The 18,810-nt window shown below is 38.7% G+C and overlaps 1 protein-coding gene across 1 annotated transcript in view; it reads right to left on the bottom strand.

Moving 5' to 3' along the window:
• The window catches only part of EPYC (epiphycan), a 41,231-nt gene that overhangs the window by 13,314 nt on the left and 9,107 nt on the right, over positions 1-18,810 (bottom strand). The gene's annotated exons all lie outside the window — the stretch shown is intronic.

The raw sequence follows: 18,810 nt of genomic DNA, 5'->3' as shown, positions 1-18,810 counted from the left end.
GTAGGCTATAGTCCAGGGGTCGCAAAGAGTCGGACATGACTGAACGACTTCACTTCACTTTCCTTTCCTTTATCCTTTATGCTAAACTAAAATATGTAAATATATGAAAACTACATGATTTGACCAAGGAATACCATTTCTCATATATTTTCACTATTATTTGAATAACAAATATTACCAATAATGTTGGAATATTAAAATTGACCTTCTTAAGAGCTTTGAAAATACAAGGTACTTTTAAAAATTTGAAAACCTAGTCAAAGATGGCTTCCATTTTAGATTATTCTTGATTTTCTCCTCTTACTTGCATGTTTTATGTAGTGAGTTTTTGATTCTAAGAACACTGGCACTTAGAAGAACCCCTTACTCTCAACTTTCTTCCCTTATCTCAGTCTGTTTCTTTGTTGTTGTTCTTGAGTTGCTACATTGTGTTGGACTCTTTTGCAACCCCATGGACTGTAGCCCACCAAGCTCCTTTGTCCATTGGATTTTCCAGGCAAAAACCTGGAGTGGGTTGCCATTTCCTTCTTCAAGGGATCTTCCTGATCCAGAGATTGAACCAGGGCCTCCTGCATTGACAGGTGAATTCTTTACCACTGAGCCACCAGGGAAGCCCCTGTTTCTTTGTATTGTAAATCCCTACCTCCCTACCCTAATTTCCTGCTGACCTTGAAACTTTGGGTGAGAAATTTGCTCAAGACAATTGGTTGTCAACATGTAGAAACTGGCTCAGAGGTAAAGAATCCACCTGCCAAGCAGGAGACACAGGAGACATGAGTTCCATCCCTGGGTGGGGAAGATCCCCTGGAGGAGGGCATGGCAACCCACTCCAGTATTCATGCCTGGAAAAGCCCGTGGACAGAGGATCCTGTGGGCTACAGTCCATGGGGTTGCAAACAGTCAAATACAACTGAGTGACTACACCCGCTCACAGGCTTATGTAGGAATCATCCTTAGAGGACTTGTTTTTTCATGGCACCCTGCTACTGCTAAGTCACTTCAGTAGTGTCCGACTCTGTTCGACCCCATAGACGGCAGCCCACCAGGCTTCCCCGTCCCTGGGATTCTCCAGGCAAGAACACTGGAGTGGGTTGCCATTTTTTTCTCCAATGCATGAAAGTGAAAAGTAAAAGTGAAGTTGCTTAGTCATGTCTGACTCTAGCAACCCCATGGACTGCAGCCTACCAGGCTCCTCGTCCATGGGATTTTCTAGGCAAAAGTACTGGAGTGGGGTGCCATTGCCTTCTCCGCATGGCACCCTAGAATTTCCAAAGTCTCCCTTTATCACCTTGATTTTTTTAATCCTTCTTTATTTGTTTTCATTAAACACACACACACAAATTACTTTCTAACTTACTTAATGTCAACATGATATGCAAGCTATTACTTTCATGTTTGAAATATGAAATATGTAAAATAAATAATTACACTAGATACTTTCTGAGTATTTTAGATAGATGTTTCAGATTATTTTAAAATTTTATGATAGACTTATGATTTAATGTCACTTTTATACACTTGAATACATTGCTTCACAAATTAAAATTATCCCTTTAAAGGAAACTAAACTATTTTTTGGTCAATTTATTTTTCTGGATTGTGTCTCCTTCTGTGCATCTATAGTTTCTCCATTTCAGCCCTTCCTGCATTGTATGGTATTGATTCCATCGGGTTTCTGCCAACACAAGGCTACTTTACAGTACACTTTGTGTTAGGTCTTCTATCTTTGCACCTCAAGGCTGTAGCATAGGAGGTGATCAACAAGTGCTAATTGATTATAATAGAAAATTTTGCTTGTCCAAAACATATCTAATTCACAGCTCCATGCTTAGTTTTAGACATTTTGCTAAGAAAAATCAACGAAGGTATTAAAGCTTATTTTACTGCATTTAAAGCATGAAGGCAAACCTGAAGCAAATTACAGTATCTTGGGTGCATCAGGAAGCCATACATGAAAATATTATAAAAAGTGTCCAGAAATCTCTGCTTGAGAAGCACACTTCCTTAAACAGAGAAACATACGGTTTCCATCTGCAGGGTCAGAAGGAGGCAGTTTCAGAAGGAATGGATTTGCAGAGAGACCAAAAGGAGGTTCTGGGAAGAACGGAAATTGAGACAGATGTGTCATGGACTGGAGGCAGCCTAAAGGGAGAAACACATTCCAGACACGTTGCCTTGAATCTTTAGCTTTGTAGAAAAATGTTTGTGCACACTTTTTTTTTACAGATTATTGTTTTTCCACTAATTTGACGTGAAGCTGTAAGATCTCAGTTGTCATTCAATATAATGAGGCAAAACAGCTTTTATGTTTATCAAAAACTGTTTTGTTCATGCTTCCTTGCTAATAAAACGTGAATGTTGAGCAGCTTTTAAGCGAGGAAAAGGAATGCATTTTCAGTTCAGCAAAGTTACAGAACTATAATCTCAAAGTACTGTGCCCAGAGAGACTTTTGCACTTCAGACGTATTTATTCTCACCATTGGATAGAAGTAATTTAGGGTTCTGTCTTCTTTTCCTCTTTAACAATTTTCATACCGTGATATGAAGCGGTGAGGCAATGCATGCAGGGAAATGAGGCCAGGGAAACGTAACCACCTGGCTGTCCGAGTAACAGACTTTTATGCTTAATGCTGCAGAAACCTAAATTTGGGAAGAAACATAAATGGCCAGAAAATACCCCTGCCCCCTTTCTCAAATGCACACATAACTGAGCCTCTGATATAAATATTTATTCTTTTGGAGTTTTTCTCCCCTCTTTTTCATTTCGCCTCCTTATTTTATTCAAACTTGCTCCCTACTGAGTTGACTTTTGATCTGATCATTATATTTCCCTAAATTTAAAGACACAATACAAGGTCATTCCCACGTGTCATTACTTCTTGTGCTTATCTTCTTGACCAGTAGGGTATATCTTTGAGTTAATCAGTTGTCTCGTTCTATTTTCTTGTTTACTGGCCTTGGAACTTTAGATAGTTGATGCCACGGCAGACAGTGTTTAGAAGTACCTTCCATATCCATGAAAGGTATATTTCTATCAGAGATTACAGGTGCATAGCCCACAGGCTGGGTAGAGTGCTGAACTTAGTTGCTCAGTCATGTCTGACTCTTTGAGACCCAATGAGCTGTTGCCTGCCAGGCTCCTCTGTCCATGAACTTTTCCAGGCAAGAATACTGGAGTGGGTTGCCATTTCCTTCTCCAGGGGATCTTCCTGACCCAGGGCTCAAACCCATGTCTCTTGCATCTTCGGCATTGTCAGGCAGATTCTTTACCACTGAGCCACTTGGGAAGTCACAGTGAGGTCTCCGCAAATGTCACACTGAAGGGATAATAGTACCAACAAGTGTCCTCCACCATCACTTGGCCTCCACACGCAGCACAGCCCTGATTCCATGGAGATAACCCCGCACCTCAATGCAATCTCTGAGAAAACAGGGCTGAAATGACCCTGAGGTGGCTTAGATGAAGTTTCTGCTCCTGGAGAAATAAGGACTCTTAAGTGGAAAGAAAGTCAGTTACATTTTTTTTTTTTTTACTAGATTATGTGTACTCAGACTTTTACTGGCTGTGTTTATATTGTTATTAATAACACTGAAAGATTTGAGACCTTCATTCTCAAATAGTCAGCAGGCAGGGAGCTTAGCTCAGTGTTCTGTGATGACCTAGATGGGTGGAATGAGGGTGGGTAGCAGGGAGGTTCAAGAAGAAAGGGATATGTATTTACATATAGCTGATTTATTTAGTTGGATGGCAGAGACTAAGAGTATTGTACAGAAATTATACTCCAATAAAATTTATTTTTAAAAAATAGTCTGCAGAGCTGCTCACAAAAGAAACTTTCTCTGAAAGCACCCAGCACCATTTTAAGTGACAGTAACAAAAAGAAGGGGGATAAATTGGGAGATTGGGATTGACATATATACACTACTATATATAAAAATATATAACTAATAAGGATCTATTGTATAGCACAGGGAACTCTACTCAATACTCTGTAATGAGCTATATGGGGAAATAATCTAATAAAGAGTAGATATAATATAACTGACTCACTCTGCTATACTCCTGAAACTAAGACAACTCTGTCATCAACTGTACTCCAATAATAAGAAACGTAATATTAAACAAACAAAAAAATCCTTTTAATCAAATCAATTTGCCCTCTAGCAAAAAGTATATCTAGACAATCTATGCAACTGAATTACCACCATTGAGCCTAAATTTATTTGTCTTAATTTCAGAGTAAAAATATGAATAATTAGTATGTTCAGAAACAGCCACACCTCTTCTGATTGTCTTATTTTCCACTGATTCTTTCAGTAGAGACCTGTTGTTGAGCATGCTACTCACACCTGTTCAGGGTAGTCACAAACCATTTTGCTGCTCTTAAGCATTGTTTGAATTAATTAAAACTAGTATATTTTGGTTTTTGATATTTTAATATTTTTCATCTCTGTGCTTAGGAGAAGGCAATGGCAACCCACTCCAGTACTCTTGCCTGGAAAATCCCAGGGACAGAGGAACCTGGTAGGCTGCAGTCCATGGGATCGCACAGAGTTGGACACGACTGAAGCAACTTAGTAGCAGCAGTAGCAGCAGTAGCAGTGCTTAATCTGCACTAAATTTCCAGTGAAAAACTCAATGAAAATGTTATACCTGTGAGATGGAAAGAATGAAAAGAAAATATAATACATGTGAGATGGAAATCATTACTTGGGTTCGATTCCTATCTTTATGAATGAATGAAAGGATCAGTAAATGAATGAATGAATTTATAAATGATAGAAAGTTTGGCAGTGTTTATCATTATCTAATCAACCAGACTGAATGCCTGTGCCAAGCATTACAGTTAAGCTATGGTCAACTCTCCATTTTCCCTGTCATTAAAATTTTCTAAACATTGATCCAAGAATGAAAATATAATCAACCCTATTGGAAAAAAAAATGCAGATTTTAGTAGATAAAATAGAGTCCAGGAAAGAGTCACAATGAGATTCCCAGCCCAAGAAACTGAAGTTACTTTAGATTGTTCTTATGATGTAGATCTGATCAGTGAGAAGAGACTGTTTCAAACCCTTGGGAGCGGTTTCTTGACTCATGACTCTTGACTCATTTGTGATGATGATATAGTCGAAGAAAGGAAAGTGAAGTCGCTCAGTCATGTCTGACTCTTTAAGACCCCATGGACTGTAGCCTGCCAAGCTCCTCCGTCCATGGGATTTTCCAGGCAAGAAAACTGGAATGGGTTGCCATTTCCTTCTCCAGGGGATCTTCCTGACCCAGGGATAGAATTCGGGTATCCCACAAGTAAACTGAAGAAGAGGGTAGTCTAGAAAAATTGAGCCCGGGGAAATATATGATAGTTTGTTATTGTGGCCATCATTGTTTGGAAGAGAGAAACACTAAATTCATTGACCCTAAAGATATCATCTCTAAAATGGAGAAGAGTGGATTCACTGGATCTCACTATGGGCTAGATGAAAATATTGGGCATGGATTGAATACTCATTGTATATGAACAACTGTTATACTCTTTCCATTGATTTGCGTGTAATTCTCAAAATAGACCTCTGTGGAAGGTGCAATGACTGTGCACATTTAATAGATTTATAAACTGAGAATGGAAGGAGGCAGGGCTGAGCAAGCTGTCTGAGGTCGCACAGCTCCTAGGTAGTCAGCCCAGGTTTTAAATCTGATTATGATTGTCATAAAACTACACAACTTCCTTAATACTTACTGATTCCGTACTCAGCCAAAAAAATTTATGCTGAATAATCTAACTTCTTACATATCTTCATTCTGAGAAAGAGGAGCTCTGGATAGGAGAAGTGAGCATTCTCATCAGTGGGAATGACCTCACATTATAAATTCATAAATGGACTTTCTTGTACATATTTTAAGCCTCATGTGATTTTTTTTTCTTAGTGTCATTTATCAGCCTACCATCATATCTGACCATGACTGATGACGTTAGTCTGTTGCTACACATGAAGGCTGAACACCCTACCAAGGCCATGCTCCCCTATGAGAGCACTTGGCAGCCAATCAGGCTTTCTCCTGAAATTGACAAGTATAAAATATATCACATAACACTGATGTAGGTAGAATGTAAAATTCAAGCAGCATTGATTGTAATTTTCTCAATTTTGTAAGAAATAAGCTTTTAGGTAGAATGAAGCTCTAGTCCGCTTAAGCTATGATAGTTTCATATATTCATTTTCCTCTTGGGCATTCAGCTGAAATCAGTTTTCCACTTTCTTAGACTCTAGATTGGGTCATGTGGCTAGTTCTGGCCAACTGATAGGGAGAGAGAAGGCCATGGGCAATGTCTGGTTCAAATCAGAAGAGCAAGCATTCTTTCTTCAGATTTTCTCTCTTCCCTTGATCTGTCAACAGAAGATCCACTGTGACTTTGAAGTCCAAAGGTGAAGATGGTGACATTCTAACATGAAAGATGTTTGAATACCTGAATAACTACTTGGAAGGCAGTAAACCCCTTGACCTGCATTAGGTAGCCATGTCAGCAAGATATAAATTTCTTATTGCATTAAGCCATTGGGATTTTGAATTATTTGTTAATGCTGCTGATGTAACTTGCCCTAAAATAGACCTTTCCAATTGTTGTTTTCTTATCCATTTCCTAATTAAATTAATGAAACAATTTTTAACATTTTTGGAATTTATTTACCTAGCACATTTCATTGACATTAGAAAAATATACATATGTGCATTTTTTGTCTCTTTATCCTCTCTAATTTCTCTTTAACAGACTACTGTTCTTTGATCTAGGTCACTTATGTAGTACTTTGAAATATATCACCAAATTTTACTCAGTTCACCATTATTTCAATTTATATATTTTTAAATCTCAGTATTTTATTAACTTATTTCAAAATTAATAAATCTATATAATGAATAAATGTCTGAAAGTCTAAATCAAGACTAGTTAATGGCTTTTTTAATCAAAATAGCATACAGTCATAATATTTGATATTAACTTGCTAAGATATGTATGTATTGAAGAAAACCTGTAAATGCTTTCTTTTTTCAAATCTATCCTAATGTACAGCTATTCTTCGTAGATTTGTGTTCAGTGCCAAGTTTAAGTGAAAACTGTAACACAAAAGAAACAAAAGCTGATGATTTGAAGGTTGCATTTAATCATATCCTCTCTAACCGGTGTCTCTTCTGGGACCTCAGTGTTTTTTCCTTTGTTCACATGTTTATTTTCTCATTTCCTTTTCTTGTTGTCAGAAAATGGAGATATTTCATTTTTACTTGCCAGATAGACTGTTTTTTGCTTCAGTTTTGTCCCGGTTTATTCAGGACTCTGTTCACCATCACCCCCTTAGGCTCCAGAAACTTAATAGGTTTCCAATATCTTAGTTCTCACAAAATGTATCATCTAGTTCTAATTGAATGTCTCCAAATGATATTGGTAGGAGACTTTGGCAAAGGCTGTAGAAACATTATCTAATAGCAAAGTCAGTTCATTTTCCCTTTCCCCTTACTGCCCTTGTTCCCCAAGTAAGGTTGCCAGAAGGACAATTTAGTGCAGGCTGAAATCAGTAATCCCATGAGGATGGGAGTAGGGGGAGAGAGTCAATCACAGTAATTGAAAACAAAGAAGCTGGACTGAAAACCAAGATATTTGGAACCTTTCAAACACTGGCTCTTTATTTTATGATGGAGTAATTTCGTATTTTTTTTTAAGTTTCAATCTTTCTCATCCTAACACAAAGCAAATTGTTCCTTCTAACACAGACTTTCTTGAGGCACAAAGTATAACAAACTGTGCCTTTTAATATGCAGGGCATCTCTGAATACAACTGCTGTTCATTCATGATGATGATTTATGTATTATCAGAGGTGATTATAGACATTTTAAACAGGAAAACTTGCATTTCAGAGGATGTTTCTAGGGAGAAGCAGCTAAGATTCAATTGTCTTCAAAATAGTTATTACATTATATTTTTTTCCTATTGTACAGGATTGGTGGTAAAGCCTTGCAAAATTTTGCAAGTTTATAAATCTGACTTAATCTCTCAGTGGCAGAATGACTTTAAACAAATTCAAAAGACCATTCTAACCTAGTATACTAACCTGAACCCTGTTATTGCCACCAGTATGTTCTCTGTAGTCTCTGTAGCTTCACTTGGGGGCTTAATTATAGTTAAAACTTTGTAGAAACAAAAGCAGAACAGAGGACCCTGTGTATGCTGCTGCTGCTGCTAAGTCGCTTCAGTCGTGTCCGACTCTTAGCGACCCCATGGACTGCAGCCTACCAGGCTCCTCCGTCCATGGGATTTTCCAGGCAAAAGTACTGGAGTGGGGTGCCATTGCCTTCTCTGGACCCTGTGTATATCAGCTCTATAATAACGTAAAGTAACAGAAGGCTGTTTTTCAAGGGTTTGAAATCCTTGAATTTGTTGACTATCATACGTTTTTGCAGTCATTAGCCTGATAGAAGTCATCCGGTCAACAGAAGCCTGCTGAGTAGTAGTTAATTGACTCTGGTAATATTTGGCTCTATGATCTTCCTTATTAATCTCAGTATCAAAATGTATGGATCTGCTTTAATCTCCATTCTCTATATGTGTTATAGATTCAATATAGTTATGGTGAAGGACTTTTAAACGTTCTGAATTTGATTTCATATTTATGTCTTTGATCAGAGTTTCAATATCATAACTCCAAAGAGAACACATTGAAAAAAATATTTGATCCATCCTCAATACCTTCTAGATACATTTCATTTGTTCTTCTCCTTATATGCTTTAAGAAATGGAGTGTTTTATATATTTACATATATACTTTTCCTCTTTAAAGCCCACATTGAAGGTTAGCAAAGATATTGACATGATGTCACTGTGATTATCCTTTGACGCCCACCTATCTGCATCTTATATGGAGTACATTGACATCATAAGCCAATAATTGTACAGCCTAATGGATGACAACATTGCTTGACCTCTTATTGGCCTGCCTAGCCTTTTTTTTTTAAATGCCCTATTTTCATTGGATCTTCCCTAATTCCACAAATTTCTCATTCTAACACTCCTAGGGAAAGTTATGGTAAACTTTGTCTTGAGTTTGCTAGGAACAGAGAGGCTTACATTGCATTTTTTAAAAAGGCTATGCAGGACAATAAGAGGTCAGGTCCAATCCTGGGTTAGAAATTAGTGTAATGGAAGAACATGTCTAGTATAGGATTATCCAACTCAGAAATGTGAAGATGTCCAAAATTTCTTTTGAACAATGTTACTTTTGGGAGATTTATCATTTACTGATTTTTTAATGTCTCTGTAGAAGATGCCACAAAACAATATCTGGAGAACTTTGTCAGAAAATAGTGGCTCAGATGGTAAATAATTCACCTACAATGCAGGAGACCTGGGTTCAAACACTGGGTCAGGAAGATCCCCTGGAGAAGGGAATGGCAACCCACTCCAGTATTCTTGCTTGAAAAATTCCACAGACAGAGGAACCTGGCGGGTTACAGTCCATAAGGTTGCAAAGAATCAGATATGACTGAGAAACTAACGCTTTCACTTTTGTCAGAAAAACAAGTCTGGACCGGAAAGAAGAGAGAAGGCTCTCATTACTAGAAGGCACACGGTACTAAAGAAGTAAAGGGACCCAACTAAAAAGCATAGTAAACTGGTTAAACACGGTAGTAACAGACGAACACTAAAAGAATAGCTGAGGGCCGTCAAATACCCAGTCTGAGTCCTACCCCTAGATATTCTGATTTTAATAATCTAGAGTGTGGTCCAGGCATTAAAATGTTCTTTCTTGGCTCAGACGGTAAAGAATCTGCCTCCCTAGGTTGGGAAGATCCCATGGAGAAGGGAATGGCAACCCACTTCAGTATTCTTGCCTGGAGAATTCCATGAACAGAGCAGCCTGGTGGGCTGTAATACAGTCCATAGGGTCGCAAAGAGCCGGACACGACTGAACGGCTTTCACTTTGAAACTCTAGAGGTGATTCAAATATATGGCCAAGGTCAATGTTAATTCCACAGACTAGAACGTAGGAGACACAAGTGCCAATTAAGTCCTGAACTCTGAAATGTTGAGTATAGCCTTAGAACACACAGTAGAGGGATTGATTTTTACTGGCCTCCCAAGGGCCACAGTCATGAGAGATATCAGCTGGCAGTTTCAGTTCAGGAATCTTCAGAGGTTCATTCTCCAGCTTGAAACAAAACTAACAAACAAACAAACAAAAAAACCATGGGGAAGCAGTGGAAACTCTCTGGGAGGTAGATTTCTTGAATTTCACAACCTGAAGCAAGGCTAAAAGCCCCTGGGACACAGAGCTTCCAGACTGGAGAAACCCCTGGCTGAAAACCCTTGCATACAACCATCTGTCACTTGAAAGAATACATACTCAATGCAACACCAGGAGCCAGAAAGCCAGGACTTGGCAGGAAAATGGAATTCAAAAGCTTTGAATGTGCAGAAAGATAAGCTTCAGATGGATCTGATGATTGGTGGGGTGGTGGTTTAGTTGCTCAGTCATGTCCAACTCTTTGCAATGCTAAGGACTATAACCTACCAGACTCCTGTGTCTGTGGGATTTTCCAGGCAAGAATACTAGAGTGGATTGCCATTTCCTTCCCCAGGGGGAACTTCCTGGCTCAGGGATCGAACCCAGGTCTCCTATATTGCAGGCAGTCTCCTGCAATGCAGGCAGATTCTTTAACAACTGAGCCACCAGCGAAGCCATCAGTCACCTCTGCTAAAAAACCGGATGTTTAAAACTGGGCCAAGAAACAGTAATATCTCCAATGATACTGTGAGAGAAGAGACATGATGTTTGGGGATGTTTTCTAGTTCAGTGCAGCTCATAGGTACATCAGAATGACCTGGAGGGTAGGTTTCTGATTTGTTAGATCTGGAGTGGAACCTGAAAGTTTGCCTACCTGACCAGTTTTCAGGTAATGCTGATGCTGCCAGCTCAAGAATTACACTTTGAGAACAGCTTCTCTCAAAGTTAAAACAGTGCCATAATTTAACTTCTAGTGGGAGATTTCTCCAAATTGTACTTAACCTCAAATTCTGTAGGCTAGGGACAATGAACATAAGCTGACCAATATCTGGATGAGGTTAAACCAAAAGTTCTTCCATCTTCTGAATTCTCAGATACCATCAACTCTCTTCTTGGTCTCTGGCAATAGTATGTACAGGCATGAGGAATACACTTTTGCCTAGAATAGCTGTTTAGGGACTCAGGATTAACATGTTTCTTAAAATTTGATGGAGGTTGGGGTCAATATTGTGATAATATAGTATGTCAATCAGTGCTTCATTCTCTTTAAATATCAGGGTCATGGGAGACTTGGTAATGAACAAACAGCAATTTATGTGCCTTTGAAGAACGACATCTGTACTTGGTAGAGTCCACTTAGGTTGTGAAAAAGGGGAGTTTTGGAGTCCATATTCTTTGATCTTTTAAATCATGAGGCAAGTAATTCTGACTTTGTACTATAATCTCTTTGGATGTAAACAACTTTCTACTTTAATATGGGCTTCCCTTGTGGCTCACCTAGTAAAGAATCTGCCTGCAATGTGGGAGACCTGGGTTCGATCCCTGGGTTGGAAAGATCCCCTGGAGAAGGAAAAGGCTACCCACTCCTGTATTCTGGCCTGGAGAATTCCATGGACTGTATAGTCCATGGGTTGCAAAGAGTCAGACATGACTGAGTGACTTTCACGCATACTTTCATATGGACTTCCCAGGTGGCTGAGTGTGAAAAATCTGCCTCCAATGCAGGAAATGCTAGTTCCATCTCTGGGTCAGGAAGATCCTCTGGAGAAAGAAATGGCAACCCACTTCAGTATTCTTGCCTGGAAAATTCCATAGATAGAGGATCCTGGCAGGCTATAGTCCATGGGATTTCAAAACAGTCAGACATATCTTAGCGACTAAACAACAACATACTTTAATATGCAAGGGACATTAATGTGTTCTTTTTAACTTTTCCTCCAAAACTTAATAGAGGTAGGGGAGCTATAGGCAAATCTGTATCCTCCATGTTTCTGAAATTGTCTTATTGGTATAATTACTCAGCATTTCACTTCATTGCAGAAGCTCTGATATTAAATAATGGGGCTTGATATAATTTGAGGTTAGAACATAGAACTGAGAGTGAAATTTCAATCTTTGAGATAAATTCACTGATGTTCTTGGACCTACTTCAAGATTTTGTGCAATCAAAATCTACAGAGCATATCTAAGAGTGCTGGTTGGCCTCGTGCAGGCCTCAAGGGCAGGCCTCAGGAATGTAGGAGCCACTGTCCTAAAAAATGGGCTGACTTCCTCTCTTGATGTGGAGAGCTATATTGAACTCAGTGGCCACGCCTAATGGCTTGTGAGGCCACCGTGTTGGGGATTAGGTCCATCCACTTCTCCTAAGGGAAGAAGAATGACCAGGGTGATTAGTGAGTAGGAAAAGGAGCTCAGCATGAGTGGCTATCTACTTTTTTAGAAGAAGTTGCCTGCTTGCCAGGAGCATGCGTTCTGTTTTGCCCCTTCATGAAGGCAATAAGGTTTACTGTATGCTGAGGCCTGTGGTTGACTAGCCTTGCCTGTGACTGATGACCTGGCCTATTTCTGAAGTTTTATATTAAAACCCTCACAGTTGCTTCACACCTAAGTCATATATTACAACTTAGCCTTTATCAGTAATAAGAGGGATTTTTTTGAACTCTATTTGTCTTAGTCTCATTTCTGTCTCTCAGTTGACCCTAAATTTAGGTAGGCCATGGCAGGAACATGTATAAGGTTCCTTAAAACCTAACACTATTGCCCAGAAAATTTCTATATTATATGTATCTCTATGTGTCATATATAGAATAGTATGCATTTTCAAATAATGTACTCAACCCCTGGCTTAATATTATGTTAACAACTCTTTTCTTTGCCTCACTGTCTTAATTTATATTTTATGTCATAATATAATACATAATTAATAATATATAATACAAGATGTGCTGTGCAGAATATAATAAATATACTTTATATATATATTTTTGTAAACTATTTTATGAGATAATATTATTGTATATAGCTCATGCTATGCTTAGTCGCTCAGTTGTGTCTTACTCTTTATGACCCCATTAACTGTAGCCCACCAGGCCCCTCTGTCCATGAGGATTCTCCAGGCAAGAATACTGGAGTGGGTTGCCATGCCCTCTTCCAGGGGATCTTCCCAACTCAGGGATCAAACCCAGGTCTTCCACACTGCAGGTGTGTTCTTTACCATCTGAGCCACCAGGGAAACCTATTGTATATAGCTTATATTAATCTGATTTTCTCTATAATTATATTTATCTATATATTTATACATCTATTTCTGTATTCATTATAGCATTTATGCATGTAACTAGACTTTCATACTATTCAAAAACAATAGTAGATAAACACAAGAGTAAAATAATTTATATCTAAGATTTTCTGTCAGGTCTGTGACTCATGACAGATTTGGAGACATAATTTCTTAGCACATCTATATATTTTGTGGCTGAACTCATAGAAACCTTATGTCCCCAAACTATAGATCTTGTTTATACTAAATTTTTTCACTTCCTTTATTGTGTTGAAGCTGTGTATTTCTAAGATGACTAGACTGAGAGCTACTGAGGGACAGGGAGGGACTTTGTCTGATTTATCTGCTTCTATCATGCAAAGATGAGCTCGATAAAGGACAGAAATGGTATGGACCTAACAGAAGCAGAAGATATTAAGAAGAGATGGCAAGAATACACAGAAGAACTGTACAAAAAAGATCTTCACGACCCAGATAATCATGATGGTGTGATCACTGACCTAGAGCCAGACATCCTGGCATGTGAAGTCAAGTGGGCCTTAGAAAGCATCACTATGAACAAAGCTAGTGGAGGTGATGGAATTCCAGTTGAGCTATTCCAAATCCTGAAAGATGATGCTATGAAAGTGCTGCACTCAATATGCCAGCAAATTTGGAAACCTCAGCAGTGGCCACAAGACTGGAAAAGGTCCGTTTTCATTCCAATCCCAAAAAAAGGCAATGCCAAAGAATGCTCAAACTACCACACAATTGCACTCATCTCACACACTAGTAAAGTAATGCTCAAAATTCTCCAAGCCAGGCTTCAGCAATATGTGAACCGTGAACTTCCTGATGTTCAAGCTGATTTTAGAAAAGGCAGAGGAACCAGAGATCAAATTGCCAACATCTGCTGGATCATGGAAAAAGCAAGAGAGTTCCAGAAAAACATCTATTTCTGCTTTATTGACTATGCCAAAGCCTTTGACTGTGTGATCACAATAAACTATGGAAAATTCTGAAGGAGATGGGAATACCAGACCACCTGATCTGCCTCTTGAGAAATTTGTATGCAGGTCAGGAAAAAACAGTTAAAACTGGACATGGAACACAGACTGGTTCCAAATAGGAAAAGGAGTACGTCAAGGCTGTATATTGTCACCCTGTTTATTTAACTTATATTCAGAGTACATCATGAGAAATGCTGGACTGGAAGAAACACAAGCTGGAATCAAGATTGCAGGGAGAAATATCAATAACCTCAGATATGCAGATGATACCACCCTTATGGCAGAAAGTGAAGAGGAACTCAAAAGCCTCTTGATGAAAGTGAAAGTGGAGAGTGAAGAAGTTGGCTTAAAGCTCAACATTCAGAAAACGAAGATCATGACATCTGGTCCCATCACTTCATGGGAAATAGATGGGGAAACAGTGTCAGACTTTATTTTTTGGGGCTCCAAAATCACTGCAGATGGTGACTGCAGCCATGAAATTAAAAGACGCTTACTCCTTGGAAGGAAAGTTATGACCAACCTAGATAGCATATTCAAAAGCAGAGACATTACTTTGCCAACAAAGGTCCGTCTAGTCAAGGCTATGGTTTTTCCAGTGGTCATGTATGGATGTGAGAGTTGGACTGTGAAGAAGGCTGAGCACCGAAGAATTGATGCTTCTGAACTGTGGTGTTGGAGAAGACTCTTGAGAGTCCCTTGGACTGCAAGGAGATCCAACCAGTCCATTCTGAAGGAGATCAGCCCTGGGATTTCTTTGGAAGGAATGATGCTGAAGCTGAAACTCCAGTACTTTGGCCACCTCATGCGAAGAGTTGACTCATTGGAAAAGACTCTGATGCTGGGAGGGATTGGGGGCAGAAGGAGAAGGGGATGACAGAGGATGAGATGGCTGGATGGCATCACTGACTCGATGGAAGTGAGTCTGAGTGAACTCCGGGAGTTGGTGATGGACAGGGAGGTGTGGCATGCTGCGATTCATGGGGTCACAAAGAGTCAGACACAACTGAGCAATTGATCTGATCTGACCTGATCTGATTCCTGACTTTCAGCAAAAGATTTGTAAGTGGATACAAAGTGAACCCATGCCGGTAGAGTTAGTCTTCATTATAGCACAAAGCCTCTCCCTTCCATGAAGGCTTCTCTGATCACCAGTGCATAACCCTCTGTGGCTTTTGACTAATAACTGATTCCATGGTAAAGATAATATTCACTGAACTAAGTTAAATCATTGTTATTTAGTCTCTTAAGTCGTGTCCAACTCTTTGTGACCTCATGGACTGCAGTATGCCAGGCTTCCCTGTCCTTCCCTGTCTCCCAGAGTTTGTGTCGCTCATGTTTATTGAGTCGATGATGCTCTCCAACCATCTCATCCTCTGTCACCCACTTCTTCTCGTGCCCTCAATCTTTCCCAGCATCAGGGTCTTTCCAGTGAGTTGGCTCTTTGCATTTTTAAAGCTGCTACCTTCAAAAGTTAACTCTTTCAAAAATTCCCTTAAAAATTATTTTGAATTAAATCACATGTTCTGAAGATAATCTTTCCCATCAGGGTTTTTTCCAATGAGTCTGCTCTTCACATCAGGTGGCTAAAGTATTGAAGCTTCAGCTTCACCATCAGTCCTTCCAGTGAATATTAAGGACTGATTTCCTTTAGGACTGACTGGTTTGATCACCTTGTAGTCCAAGGGACTCTTAAGTCTTCTCCCAAGATATCTTAGGACTCAGAAGCTGAAACTCAGAGGGTTTTTATGACAGTCCAAGGCCACACAGTTGGTGTGACAGACTTGAGACTCACACATGAGGAGCCTGACTCCATAGCCCATGTCACTCAACTGTGAAAAACTGCCTCTCAAGGATGAATCAGATGTACACATGAGCAACACCCAAAGCTGGTGGTTTCTACCTCCATTCTTTGTAGTGTGCGTGGTGATGATTTAAGTGCCCAGGCAAAGCCAGATTGAGAAGCAAATGTCCTACTTGTTTATTTGCTTAGAGTCTGCAATCTGCCAGTCTATACCTAACCATGAACTCCGTTCCTCCAGCACATAGTATTTAAATTATAGGCCCATCTCCCTGTTTTGTTAAACTCTTCAAAATCCTGAATACTATTTGGATTTTTATTCAGCACCAAGTAAAACAGAACAGAATTTTAAATTTATCTTTCTCCCAAATTACCCCACCAGTCAATACTCAGTCTTGAAAGTGTTCTTTGTTGTCATCGTTATATCAGAATTTGGTTTCCAAATAGGCCCTGGGCCATTCATTCAGCCTGAGTTACTAAGAGTATTCTTGTGGGTTCCACATGCTGGCATGTAGGTGATGAAATTGGCTAAGTGTGATGAAATTCTGCGCTAAGCATAAGTCTGGTGCTCAAATTGATTTAAGTGATTTATATTAATTATCTAAAAGAATGTGACCATGAGCACAGGCAATGAAAGCTATATCTTATTTTCTACTTTATCTTGAAAATGTATGAGGAAGAAATATGTTTGGAAAAGATTGCTCAATCGCATGTGTTTTACAAAGCTGCTTTGAGTTCAGATGGATCATCTTTCCTGTCTCTTCCTTAAATACTTTGACAGCTAAGAGAGAAACATAGATAGTGTGCTAATTGTAATCACTAGAAAACTTTTTTCTGGTTCCTAATACTCAAATAACTTAATTTCAGAGAAAGTAAGCCTCAATATAGGGCACAGCTAAAAGAAGCAAAGAGGAAAGAGAAGGAATTGGAAAATAATTGAGGTTTTAGTGCCTGGGTCGCTCTGCTTTGGCATCAGAAGAATCTGGTTTAAATTTTACTCTGAAACTTCCTAGTTGAATAAGAACTCTGCTCCTCAGTTGTTCTTAAAAATAAGCCTTATTTCAAGGGCTAGTTTTGATAATTAACTTATATTTTGGTCTCATAAATAATGTATAGTACAGATACAAACACAAACTGACCACTGGCAAATAATATCAGTGATCTTTTTCTCCTGATGAGCCTGAATGATTGTACATTTTTGTTGCTTCACTTTTTTAAGGTTTTCCAATAGCTTAAAATAAAAATCAAATGGTTTAATGCTGCTTTGGAAAGAAGCATATGGAAACTCAATCAGACAGCCATATTAAAGGATCATCAGCAAAATTCTTTCCTCTCATCCTCAGAGTATCTTTGATGAAAAGGGAGGGTAAAGAGAAAGATTAGCTTTTAATTTTTGCCATAGCCTGAAAAGAATATTTACTTCAGGCTGACTGACACTTTAACAAATTACTTCTTCCAATTTTATGTGCCAACCATATATTTGAAATTTTAAAATTTATATAAATTGGCCAAAGTAAGACATAATTCCAGATACAATATAAAGTATTGCATGCCTTTTTCACCAGAAGAAATAAATAGTAGAAATATTTCTAATTTAATTGTTTTTTGTTCAGAATATATAGAGATGAATTTTGAGACAAACTATCCTCTAGTATTAATGAAGTTGTACACCAATTCATTATACTTGTATAACCTAATTTTAAGATCTTTTTTATACGTCATTATCTAAAGTGGACATTGATTTCTGTAAGTAGTTTGCTTACCCATATTAGTTTGCTTCTACTTCAGCACTTTCAGGTATTACAGGCCATCAACATATATTCTAAAAAATTTTTTTTGCATAATATCCTGTTAGGACAAGAGAAAAATCACTGCTCTATTGTTAATTGATACAACTGCCTTCACTGAGTTCTCTCCCATTCCTATAACTTCACTAAATTTAATTTTCATTCCCTTGACAAAGGTTATTGATAAATGCTATTTTTGAAGCTGAATATATTTATTTCAATGGCAGTTTTTTAAGGATAATTTTAAACAATCTGGCCATCTGTTCTTTCTGTGAAATTAAAAAAGAAAAAGGCCTTAATTTTAAGATCAATGGAGAGTAACAGCAAGAAAAGCATTCCTCATTCAAGAAACTTGCTGCTACTGCTGCTGCTGCTAAGTCGCTTCAGTCGTGTCCAACTCTGTGCGACCCCATAGATGGTAGCCCACCAGGCTCCCCATCCCTGGGATTCTCCAGGCAAGAACAGTGGAGTGGGTTGCCATTTCTTTCTCCAATGCATGAAAGTGAAAAGTGAAAATGAAGTCGCTCAGTCATGTCCGACTCCTAGCGACCCCATGGACTGCAGCCCACCAGGCTCCTCCATCCACGGGATTCTCCAGGCAAGAGTACTGGAGTGGGGTGCTATCGCCTTCTCCAATTTAAGAAACTTACTCTTGGCCAATTATTACTGATGTTTTTTGTTAGTTATTAATGCTATTTCCTTATGAATGCATACTTTCTCTCATTCCAGTAGGTATATAAGGCAATTTTTAAAGCACATATAGTAATATTTCAGAAAAAAACCTCCTTGAAGAGATTAGGTTGACGGGAAGATAAAGGTGTGGGAAATAATACAAAGCCAGGGAAGAATGAGGCAAAAATTAAGATCTAGTTTTCTGAAAAAAAAAAAAAAAAAATGACAA

The sequence above is a fragment of the Bubalus kerabau genome, chromosome 1 (assembly GCF_029407905.1).
Source record: "Bubalus kerabau isolate K-KA32 ecotype Philippines breed swamp buffalo chromosome 1, PCC_UOA_SB_1v2, whole genome shotgun sequence".
In the NCBI taxonomy this organism is placed as follows: domain Eukaryota; kingdom Metazoa; phylum Chordata; class Mammalia; order Artiodactyla; family Bovidae; genus Bubalus; species Bubalus kerabau.
Note: the sequence above shows the minus strand (reverse complement) of the source record. Positions and strands in the feature narration are given on the sequence as shown.